The sequence below is a fragment of the Bombus pascuorum genome, chromosome 17, assembly GCF_905332965.1.
Source record: "Bombus pascuorum chromosome 17, iyBomPasc1.1, whole genome shotgun sequence".
Taxonomy (NCBI): domain Eukaryota; kingdom Metazoa; phylum Arthropoda; class Insecta; order Hymenoptera; family Apidae; genus Bombus; species Bombus pascuorum.
This window is the reverse complement of record NC_083504.1, coordinates 1,524,317-1,537,466: the sequence shown is the minus strand read 5'-3', so window position 1 is coordinate 1,537,466 and position 13,150 is coordinate 1,524,317. Positions and strand designations below refer to the sequence as shown.

The 13,150-nt window shown below is 38.4% G+C and overlaps 1 protein-coding gene and 1 long non-coding RNA gene across 5 annotated transcripts in view; one reads left to right on the top strand and one right to left on the bottom strand.

Annotated features, from left to right (window-relative positions):
• The window catches only part of LOC132915530 (uncharacterized), a 52,237-nt gene extending 51,484 nt beyond the window's left edge, over positions 1–753 (top strand). Inside the window, exons 2-3 of the long non-coding RNA XR_009659880.1 lie at positions 182–231; positions 292–753. This is a non-coding gene — a long non-coding RNA (uncharacterized LOC132915530). The remainder of the gene's footprint in view (positions 1–181; positions 232–291) is intronic.
• LOC132915501 (latrophilin-like protein LAT-2) overlaps positions 1–13,150 on the bottom strand; it is an 81,088-nt gene that overhangs the window by 50,423 nt on the left and 17,515 nt on the right. The window lies entirely within an intron of this gene.

Below are 13,150 nucleotides of genomic sequence, written 5' to 3'. Positions count from 1 at the left end.
AATTCCTCTGATATTGGGTTGGCAACTAAGTGATTGCGGATTTTGTCAATACCACCTAATGACAAAACCCGTAATCACTTAGTTGCCAAGCCAATAGAAAGTTCTTGCCAAATAAAACATTGAGGAACGTGTTAAACTCTGAAGATTTGCCAATCTAATTGATCAATCTTTTATCTTGTAGGATACAGTACATACAATGGAAATTTAATAAACAAAGCGGAAAAAAGCAATGTAAGTTTTGTTGATGTTTGAAGTAATACGTAGAATGGTAAATGAAGAGGAATATTTCAGATGACCGTTTTCGCTATCAACGGAATTTCATTGGTAAATTAAGGATCTCTTAATTAGGGAAGAATGGAAGGCAACGGAGCATAAAGCTGTCGAGCAAGCACAATTTCTCTGGGCGATATTAAAACGACGCCTAATATCCTGGACGGCTTGATATTAAGAGGATGACGAAGGTGAATCCCAAAGGAAAGCTGAAATGGGGTGAAGAAAGGGATCGTAAGCCGCTTACGGTTTCACGATGTCACGAAACGAACGAGCCACCAACTGCTTGTCGTTTTAGCAGCACGCATAAACCGCACTCTACGTGGTTAGGATTTACAGACCTAGAAGATTCTTGAAATTAGACCAGCCCGCGTATATGCCTTCCATGATGCACGGATTAACTTGTTTTCCTACAAACATAAATTTCCTCCAAATTGCCAAAGTTGGCAAATAAGTGATTGAGGATTTTGTCAATATCACCTAATGAGCTCAATATATGCATATTACTCTGTTGCTTAAATAATTATCAGTTTCACTGTAATTTCAGTAGCGTATGGTTAATTGAATTACAATTCAATTGATCTAACTAAAATACTAAACCGGCTTGATTGTATAAAATAAATGCGATCTTTTTTGCAAAACTTTACACTTGTTCTATGGTAGATCTTTTTAGCGATATTTCAACGTTTCGCTGTTATGTAAACTTGACTTTGGCCAAAGACGAAAACGCTGTTGCTTCATCGTTCGTTGCAAATTCTCCAACTTGTTAACTTTCGCACCAAATTCCTGACATTTTGTCGAAAAGTTTCCAACTAAATTTCACCTTACTACAAGCTAATTTACAAAGGATTTAACGAGGATATTCAAGTGCATATCCTTGTAAAAAGACGAGTGCCTTTCCATTAAATTGAAATGATTAAATTTGTTGAGGTTATTAGATGTATGAACAAAGGAACGTGTGGATAAACTGTAAAGTAGAATTTTTAAAGTAGTATTTTAATACAGAAGTGTAAATACAAGTAGGAATGTAATTTGAGCTGGTCCAGATCCGCACGCTAGTGTCACGACCGGCTCACTTTAAAATCGGAGATAAAGATGTGGCGGCACTCGGCGACAATGTATATCGCTGAAGTGCCTAATGAACCATCAACATCCCAACGGTCCTTCCACCGAAGGCTCTAGAAGAAAGAGCGCGTGGCAACGGCCGCGGACGCCTGGCAAATGCGTGGACGGTGGGGATGTTGAGAGATAACAAAAGAAAGCGATCGGATCCGATCGAAAGTAAAAAATCATAAGAGCTTCAGTCTTAAAAGGTCACGCTTAGAGCTCGGAAGTAGATTGTAAAACCAAGTGTTAGAAGAAAAATAAAGTTTCTTTTTTTTATTCTTTTTTGTTGTTCTTTTGCATAATTTTACGTGACATTTTGGCGATCCTGCCAGGATAGTGAAAAGTGTTTGTTCGGAAACCAAAAGACATTCATCATCTACGGAAGATAGAATTATTTGGGACTACGGTCATCCGCAACAACAAAGTAACTATCACGAACCAAGCGAAGTGACAATAAAAGTGAAATCAGCGCAATAATGTCTGAGGCAACCGAATCTCAAACTTCAACCTCAACTGACCCAATGTTGCGAGCAATATGGGACAGTATTCAAAAACAGAATGAGAATATTGCCCTTTTACGAGAGGAAATGTTACGTTTGTCTATGCAAAATGACGAAGAGAACAGACACAGGACAGCAGAAATCGAGAATCTCGGGAAAACCGTCGCAGCGCTACGGACTGGGTTCGGATCCCCTGCGACCGATGACTTTGCTTCCATTATCACCGAAGACAATGAAAGTGCGTCGACAGCAATCAATCGCACCGGGAATATGGCAGAAGCACGCAAACTGTCAGGGTTAGCAGCTCCAGACATCCCACCTGTTCACCTCAACATCGAACAACCCGAGGTGGAAGAAAGAGGCTATTTTCCGCCCGCTTCTCCCACTCTACGAGCTAAGGATGCAATACGCTACATCCCAACGCTCAACGGAGATGATGATGTAGGAGTTGAAGACTTCATCAAAGAAGTGAGAAGTATGAAGGATCGCTGTATGGAGCAAGATCTGTTGCTAAAAGCAATAAAAGTGGAAAAAATCGTGGGAAAAGCAGCCCAAAGTATTCGCAACATTCCTATTGAGTGTTACAGTGATCTGTACGACGCACTGAGAAATAACTTAGCAGCACAAGTGACTTCGGATGAGTACCAAGAACAATTACGAGAGTTGAGACAGGGGCGCGAGGAATCAGTGCAAAGTTTTAATATTCGGTTTAGAAGAATACTCAACCGTTTGCTGTACGCAGTAACCAATGAGTACCCACAACCACTGACACGTAAAATTATGACCGAAGAAATCACGAAGAAGACTGTTCGTGTGTACCTAAAGGGACTCAGACGCGACATAGGGCGAATATTATTAAGCAGTGAACCCTTGAATCTTCCGGAAGCTGAAAAAAAGGCAGCCGATGTAGAACGCTACTTGCGAGAAGAACGACAACCTAATTGGTCATGTAATCGCTTACCTTCCGCTAGTAATCGCGCAAACAACCAGCCAATGCAGGTAAGACGATCTAATGTACCATCAAGATCGCCTAACACGCCAGCAGCTCAGAAACCTGCTACATTTAACCAAATAGAAAATAGACCACCTGCTGAACGCGCGCAGATGAAGTGCTTCAAGTGCGGAAAGCTGGGACATATTGCCAACAAGTGTCAAAATTTTCTACCACCGAGCCAGCGCGATCGACCACCCGCAAGGATTCAGGCAGTCCAGGAAAGGGACGAAATACAAGGAACAACATCGAACCAGGAGATGGACGAACCGTACGAGACATACGAGTCAACATCGCCACGGGAAGACTACTCGCAATACCTTTGTCAACCCGAACCGAAGAGCGAGTATTTCTGGTCGACACAGGAGCAGGCATAAACCTGGTGAAACGTAACAAAACTGTCAACGCGATACAAATAGGGCCTAAACAAAAATTTTCTATGGGACGAGACAAATACGAAACTAACGAATACGTAATGTTACGTCGGCCGACTCTCTACCTGAGCCGGACCTCACATCGCGGACGGATGGCAGCCAGATGTCCGCACATCCTTATCGCGTACTCTTGAAAACACTCGCAGCCTGACTATAAATCTCAGAAAACTCTGGCGAAAGTCTTTCATCGCAAGCAAGGGCTTTTCCACGAAAGCGTTTTCTAAGGTTTCTGGTTAGCGTCTGGAAAACACGTGAACGCTAAGTGTTCACACGTGCGATGCCTCCTACTCCCAACTTTCCATCGAGGGTGGCTAATACCCTTCCTAGTCCATCGATAGTCTTACTAACCAATAGAAACAATTTCTATTACCCTCACTTCTCCAACCAAAAACTGTCATCAACAAATCAGATGATTCCGTGCGTTAGACACACCCATCCTTAGCTCACCTCCGACACAGCATCGTCACTATCAAGTTAGTTCGTCTTCGTCGTCAATTCAATCAACACGTCTACCACGATCGCTCAGTCCAACGAACTCACTGAGAAGCATCGTAAAGTCGCAATCTAACATTCTAACCGATCAGTCGCAGTCGAAAACTCTCTGTACGGTCGCGTCCAAATCAGTCACATTGTATAAGATATAACTCGAACATTCTAGTGGTAACTTCCGATACTATTTAAACCGACACCTTATATAAACTGTAAGTGTTATTGTGATACAAATATATATTTATTCTACAATCGTAGAATAAGTTGCATTCAGTAAATCACCCCGGTTATCCTAAACGAAACGCGGGGAGTGACCATTTCGCGGCGTCGATTAGCCGAATCGTAGCGAGAATTTACGACTCCCGCTGACGCGTTTCCTCGCGACCGCGTCTCTCCGCGAACGGTCGCAACACGTAACGAAACGAATTTTTGGACAAAATCACATTTTTCACATAGTACCGAACAACTTCCCTATTATCGAAGATGGAATCATTGGGCTACCATGTTTAGAGAAGTATAACTATTCAATATCCAATGACAAAATCCGACTAAACGACAAAACCATTTTATTTCAGAAACCAATACACTTAACTCCTGGAGAAAACAGAGTTCAAACAATCTATCTGGAAGGCAAACCAACTAAAGTATGTTTTATCAACACTGGTGAGCAAAACATTGAAATTTCTAGCAATATTCAAAATTCTCATGACTTTTCCAACGTATCAAAACTAAAAAGCCTAGTGAGAACAGATCACATTGAAAAACCAATCCGTGAATCCATCGAAAAGATTATTCTCCATTATATTGACATCTTTAATTTAGAAACCGATCTTTTGCCCTGTACTAATTTAACTCAGCACACAATTTCGTTAACTAAAGACAAAATCATTAACACACGATCGTATAGACCACCGGAATGTCACCGTGACGAGATTTCGCGACAAATAGGAGACATGTTGAAGAAAAATATTATAGAAGAATCCGAATCTCCTTATAACTCTCCGGTATGGGTAGTTCCAAAAAAATTAGACGCCTCAGGAAAACAGAAATGGAGGATAGTTATCGATTTCAGGAAACTAAATGAACTCACAGAACAAGACGCTTACCCTTTACCCGATATAGACGACATTTTAACACAATTAGGAAACGCAAAATTCTTTTCGGCACTTGATTTATCCTCAGGATTCCACCAAATTCCAATGAACGAGAAATCTAAAAAATATACCGCTTTTTCGACACCGCAAGGGCATTTTCAGTTCAATCGAATGCCATTCGGACTTAAAAACGCACCCGCTACCTTTCAAAGATTAATGGACAGAGCCTTGACTGGACTTGTAGGAAAATACTGCTTTGTTTATTTGGACGACATAGTGATATTCGGAAAAACGATTCAAGAACATAACGAAAACCTCGCGATAGTATTTCAGAGACTCAGAGAATTAGGACTTAAATTGCAACCGGACAAATGTGAATTCGTAAAACCGGAACTAGAATACTTAGGCCATGTAGTTTCATCCGAAGGAGTTAAACCAAACCCCAAGAAATTAGACGCTGTAAAAAACTTTCGATTACCCCGCAATGCCACGGACGTGAAATCATTCTTAGGTTTAGCAGGTTATTACCGCAAATTCATTCGAAACTTTTCCAAAATCGCGAAAAGCCTTACAGACTTAACAAAAAAGGACACACCATTTCATTGGACTGACAAACACCAGACTAGCTTTGATACTTTAAAAGACAAACTCTGTAATTTCCCAATATTAGCTTATCCAGACTTTAACAAAACCTTTACCTTAACTACCGACGCAAGTAACGAAGGACTAGGAGCAATACTGTCACAGGACGGTTATCCTTGTTGTTACATTTCAAGAACACTGAATCCACCCGAACGAAACTATACCACGACAGAAAAAGAACTTCTAGCCATCGTATGGGCCGTGAAAAGATTAAGACAATACTTGTTAGGACGACGCTTCATTATTCGAACCGACCACCAAGCTCTTAAGTGGTTGCACAATTGCAAAGACCCTTCTAGCAGACTGATCCGTTGGAGACTTAAACTCGAAGAATATGACTATGAAATCGAATATACAAAAGGTAAAGATAACACAGCTGCAGGTGCTTTATCCAGAGTTCACGCGGTAACTCGCGACGAAGTAGTTAACCTCGACCTAGTAATTGATCACACTAATTCATTCAACGCATGGAAAGAGAACAACGAAAATCCGAAACTCTTAGAAATTAAACCGAATGACCAAACATTTTACCAATTAACTCGAAACGACTTAGGAGAATACGACGAGACACTTTGGATCAGAAGACTTTACAAAATTCTTAAAGATACAACAAAAATCGGCATAGGAAATAACGATTTCACTGAATTAGAGAAAACGCAGATTAAACTCATGCTAATATATTTTAACGACACGTACAAGAAAATTACTTATGCACCTAATCCCATCTTAAAACTAGACGAAAACGAAATACTACAAACAATAAAGGAAAACCATAACGACACCGTAGGACATTTAGGGATACAAAAAACGTATCAACGGATCAAGGATAAATTCAAAATTTCCGGACTTTTAGAAAGAGTAGAAAACTTTGTGAAAACATGCGACAAATGTCAAAAGGAGAAACTAACACGTATCAGGCCCAAAGAATCCCCACAAATCTCAGACACGTCACTTAACCCTAACGACAAAATCGCTATGGACATCATAGGACCGATGACGAAAACCAAACGCGGAAACCAATACATACTTTCAATTCACGATGAACTTACGAAATATCTGATACTAGTTCCCCTTAAAACGCAACGAACTGAATCCATAATTAATGCGCTCATTGAACACTATATTTACATATTTTCGGCACCAAAAACGATCCTAACAGACCAGGGACAAAATTTTGTTAGCGATTTAATGACGAAATTTGAAGAAGCTTTTAAAATCAAACACATGAAAACAACTTCATTTCACCCACAGAGTAACGGATCTCTCGAAAGAACGCATGCCTCAGTTAAAGATTTAATTCGTACTGCATTACACGACAATGACAAAGAATGGGACGAAGTACTTAATTTCATTTGTTTAGGGTACAACACCGCGAAACATGAAGGAAACAGGATTCTCTCCCTTTGAATTGACCTTTGGGCGAAAAGCTAACTTACCTTCCGCAATATCCAAATTCCCCACACTTACCTATGATGATATGTACTCACTTTGGCAAAAACAACTGAATAAATATTGGGAAACAGCTCACAAAACGCTTATTCAGAATAAGCAACGATACAAGCGAGACCAAGAAAGAAAGATTGTTAAAACTCAGACCGTGTTTAGAAAAGGAGACTTTGTTTTAATTCACAACGACCATAAAAGAGATAAGTTGCACATTGAATGGTTAGGACCTTACAGGATTAACGATGTGAAAACTCCTTATTACATTATTTCTATCGACAATGCTAAGAAAAAGATACATGGTAACCGACTGAAAGCGTACTTTTTTCAGGATAATGCTGACCCTAGCACTAGTAATAATACCCTTAATTAGATGCCTTGAATTCACGGGATAGGAATTACGCTTTGTAAACAAACCCAACCAATTCACGATCGAAAACTACAACATGATTACGCCTCTGAAATTGTTAGCTTCCCGAACACTAACAAATATTGTAAAATTGCTATATTTAAGATTAACGAAATAACTTTTGTACCATTACATGCAGAAAACCAATTCATAATGATCCCTAAAAAAAAAAGGGGGGTAAACATATCCTTCGATCTACATTTAAATAATTCCATTCTACTAAGATCTTAGAGGACCAAGATCAATCTAACCAGGGGGGTATGTCACGACCGGCTCACTTTAAAATCGGAGATAAAGATGTGGCGGCACTCGGCGACAATGTATATCGCTGAAGTGCCTAATGAACCATCAACATCCCAACGGTCCTTCCACCGAAGGCTCTAGAAGAAAGAGCGCGTGGCAACGGCCGCGGACGCCTGGCAAATGCATGGACGGTGGGGATGTTGAGGGATAACAAAAGAAAGCGATCGGATCCGATCGAAAGTAAAAAATCATAAGAGCTTCAGTCTTAAAAGGTCACGCTTAGAGCTCGGAAGTAGATTGTAAAACCAAGTGTTAGAAGAAAAATAAAGTTTCTTTTTTTTATTCTTTTTTGTTGTTCTTTTGCATAATTTTACGTGACACTAGCAGTGTTATTCTATGACAGAGAGCCCTGAAGCAATTGTCGCCTGTCTACTGTTTATGGTCTGCCTTCGTCCCAGTCTTTTGTCTATACGCTGTCGATAGCTTCAGTGCTCGAGAAAACTAAAAAGATCAGATGTAGAATTTTCTTAGAAGTGGTGACCACTCTAACAAAATTTATAACGATGATCAATGTGAACGTATGATATGTGTTATGGCATATAAATATAAAATTCATTCAAAGTTCACAGGTTTCAATTCCAACTCAGACCTTAGAATCCCTTTAGTTGTTCTACTTATGGGAATTTATTTGCACTCACCTAGCCGTCTCGCTACGTAAGGATAACATGGGGCTTATTCTTTTAAACCTAACCTGCAAATCGGCTTACTTTAACGACTATCGTTTCACGATCTTATACATGGCAAAAGGAAGTTTTAACGAAATTGGAACGGGAAAAGACAGACGATGAAGACGGTTTTCATTATACTCGTGGATATCCTTGATCCTTAATCCTTGTGGAAATTTCACGCGATCTGCTACCTTGTGCGCTACAACATGTCAAATGTAATCAGACACCACCTCCAACTAGTAGGGGGATTCCGACGCGACGAGAAGCATTAAGCTCAACAGTATGCGCATGGCTGACTAATAAAGATAAACTAATCGCGTTAAAATAACTTATTATCTAATAATCTAATCTATTATAAACTAATTGAAGCTTTTTCGATTACCAGCAATGAATTTATTCATCGGACTCAATTTTATTTATGTAAATAAAATAACTTATGTTATTATAATAATATAATAATTGTTAGTAAATAATTATTAGTTATATATAATAATTATTATTAGTTATGTATAATAATTATTATTAATTATATATAATAATTATTATTATAAGTTATATATAATAATCATTAATAAATAATTTATGTAAATAAATTGCAAAACGTCCAGTAATGATCATCGTCTCAGCAATTTTTTAGCGTCCGATATCCAAACCACGTTAATTGAAGCCATTTATTTATCGTATTTTTATAAATTTTCGCTCGATTTTTTTATTATTGGGTTGGCAACTAAGTGGTTGCGGGTTTTGTCATAAGGTAGTACTGACATAATCCGCAATCACTTAGTTGCCAACCCAATAGATGTTAAGTGCATGGATATAGGAAAATAAGGATCTGCAAAATTTTTCATCTGTACGTGTCTTTTCTGGAATATATTAGTTAAACCAAAAATGAGTCATTTTTCACGAAAATGATCGGTTTTGAAAATTCTGCCTTATGAATATTTGACAGATCAAAGTCTGAACTATAGAAATCTGCGTGAGACCGCCATCAGGTGATGGCATTGCCAATGCCAATTTTCCTGCTTACCGATTACTGGTCTTTGTATGATTACGGTGAGACGATCGGAAAAACAGAAAGTAAGTGAAACCTAATTCAGTAATCATGATTCAGATGCATATAAAACAAGCCGCACAGTAAGTTAGAAGAAGCGTGTTTTGAAAAAGGTGTGTTTCAAATTCATGAAGATGTCACACATCAACAGTTGACTGTTTTTCACTTCCCATTTCCGAATAACACGATCCTCATTTTCGGTTTCAGCGACCTGAAAAACGCCTAACAAGAGTCAAATATTTTGCAGTCCGGATACTATACTGAGCCCGGAAATAATAGTAGAACGAGATAGTAGGTAGTTTCAAGGGAATAACCATGAAACATTTTAGTCGCTAAAACAAAAAAAAAGAAAACGAAAAAAACGCGAGCGATAAATTGTATTAATTTTGAATAAAAAAAATTTTCAATAATAAACGAGAATGTTCTACTTGTACAAAATCACGTTCAAAAGCATTCTTACTCGGCAAAGATATCTATTTTCTTCCACCCGTGAAGCATAACTCAAAATATTATTAGGTTGGCAACCAAGCGATTGCAGACTTTGTCATTACCACCTAATGATAAAATCGACAATCGCTTAGTTGCTAACCCAATATATCGGTCTGCTTTTCTTTCAGTATCCGTTACAAGCGAAAGTGAAAGTTGACGAATCTATGACATTAAATTGTTAATAATATTTGTTAGACGATAAATAAAGACAATATAAACGTGCGAACAAGAGAGATTTTGTTCGAGGAAAATCGGAATGAGTTGCAGGATTTGACATTACCATCGAGTTGTTTGAAGGAAAAATGTTTCTTGTCAAAGGACTCCGCGTATCTACTAGATCATGTTACTTTGAATAATGCGTCTACTTTCTTTATAGTCTTATCAGCTTATCTTTAGCTTGTTTTATAAGCTGCTTTCCTTCTCCCATTTTTCAATAACAATTTCCTATTAGATAGATTCCAAGACATCTATATAACTATGTTTGTTATGGAGGAACCGATCGAATTAATTAAACATTATATTATAAATAAACATTATATAAAATGGAATCGAGTGAAAACTTTTTGGCAAAATATTTTTTTCCATTGTTCCGCGCTACTTTTACTCCTCGTATATGTAGGTCTAACAAAAGTTACAGGTGATGGTAGCTATATCTAGCGACGAATGCATGAAACAGATCCAGAGGGAATATGAAGTTCCTAAGATTCAATCTGCGAGGCTTCCGAGGGATCATTAAGATCCCACGCGTATGACAGAATGGAGCAAGGATTCTCCCTAGTAAGCCTCTTACTTTATTCGGGAATAAAAATCGCGGTGGCATTTCAAGGGAGAAAGAAGATAGCGAAGAAGCAGGATCTCTCCTTCTCAGGTTTTTAAAGCCATTACTCTCCCTTTATTCGTGGCGGTTTCGCGCGGAACCCGCTGCTACCAAAGGAAAGTGCTTCCTTCGACTAGCAGGGAATTAGGGCTTTCAAGAAGCAAAAAGGAAGCATATCCTAGATCAGAGAATAAAAGAAGAATTTTTTGCCGAAACTGTGATCGTGGTTACGCTTTTGTTGCCACTTTTGAAATACCACGCTAGGAAATTGCCTCTTAACCTCCAATTCTTAGTAAGTTAAACTTAATTTAGCTACACTGCGTGTGGTGAATGATTAAATGTGTTGCTTTAAACGACGACACGAGTGAATACTTGTGATGGTCAAATATATTTAAAATGCTTCTAAATACACAGTACAGAGTTAATCGTCGTTCGCTCAATGCCGCTCGTATGCTAGGTAATGCTTACTGAATGCTCGATACTAACTGTCCGAGAGAGCGTGTTCGTTTGTTTACATTGGTCGAGACGTATCGGAGAGTTTGAATTCGACACCGGTTGACGGTTGCACGTAACGGCGATATTATTTTGTCTGGAGTTTGTTTACTTTTAAATTTTGGACATCGGTGTTGGTACTCCGAGGCAAAATAACATGAGTCACTCTCGATTCGAAGCGTCCTATGACTCATGTGCCACTACACACGTATCAAGTTTTCAAGAGCGAGGAGCTGGTTAGCACGCGATATAAGATGACGAGAATATTCATAATAAAATAAAGGTGGAAAGGCATGACCGCATTACGACCTCGTTAAAATAATTTAAGTGCCTCGAGATCAGAAGATTTAACTTGCAATTCCTCGAAACTTCGATTATTAGCCCATATTCCTTGTGACATAAGTTGACTCGAAGCAAGCGAACAGCGCACTGCGTTTAATTAGAGCAATTAAATTGAAATAGGAATTTCCAGTAAATTATACTGCGACGCGTCTCTATAGTCTCACTGACGCGCTATTATTATGCGAAGCAGCCTGGCGACCCGTCTTCTGCCGGAATTGAATTATTGATTTCGGCCAACGAATCGCGAACAAAACATGATGAGAGAATAATACCAGTTGATAAATATTCATAGGTTACAAAGAGAAAAAAATGGAATATCATGAAATAAATTCGCGTATCAGTGAGAAATAGAAATTTAAACGAATGAGCTGGCAACCGTTCGATTACAATTCTCTCGTTTTATCGAATTAATTCCCAGTTGCAACTGTTAATCCTTGCGTAACAAAACACGTACAAAATATGTTGTGAAAATAAAGATTACAGAAATTAATTGAAACAAAATGATGGAACAAGCAGGACAAATAAATGTATTGGGTTGGCAACTATGTGATTGCGGATTTTCTCATCAGATGGTAATGACAAAATCCGCAATCACATAGTTGCCAACCCAATATATCGAAGAAGAATCATATAATTGTTATCAATAAAAAAGAAAAAAAGAAAAACTTGAGCATACTCTTTGAAAAAGATGCAATTAAATGCTTTGTAACAGATATATTTTAATGGGAAAAAGAAAAGGGTAGATGATCGATGGTTGATGTCGCACTTGACTCAAGGTAATTGGGAAAAGCAAAGTAATCGTTGAATGCCGTGTGCTCAAACGAAGTTATTTGCACTCTCTACAAACATACCGGTGCTTATACCAGAGACCATTCCAAAAAGGTAACTAATGCTAGTTGCATATTTCACAAAGGTACGACCATATGTTCATTTTCTGCTATACATTTAAAAATAAACATTAGCTTACCACACTACAGGAAGTTCACTTTCCATTAATTATTTGTAATGCGGTTACGACATTCGTAAAATTATCACGACGCAGGTGTACTATGTAGGTTTATTCAAGTATTGGGTTAGCAACTAAGCGATTGCCGATTTTGTCAATAGGTGGCCTTAGTACATTCTTTTGTTTTGTCAATGTATACAAAGCATCTAAACTATATTCTTTTCTTGTTGTTTGGACTTCCACATTTAATTTAGTAGCAAAATTGTATCGATTAATTATTTAGTTTCGTTTTTAACGCAATTTAAAAATGGAAGAACAAGACGCGGATTTCAGATATATTTTATTGTATTATTTCCGAAAAGGCAAGAACCCATCGCAAGCACACAACAAATTATGTGCCGTATATGGGAATGAGGCCTTGTAAGAAAGGCAGCGTCAAAATTGGTTTACCAAATTTCGTTCTGGTGATCTTTCACTGAAAAATGTTCAACGATCTGGCCGTCCAGTTGAAGTTGACGAAGCCCATATCAAGGTCATTATCGATTCAGATCGTCATAGCACAATGCGTGAGATTGCAGCGAAGCTCAATGTATAGCATACATGTATTAAAAAAAAAATTAAAACAGCTCGGCTATGTCAAGAAACTTGATTTGTGGCTCCCTC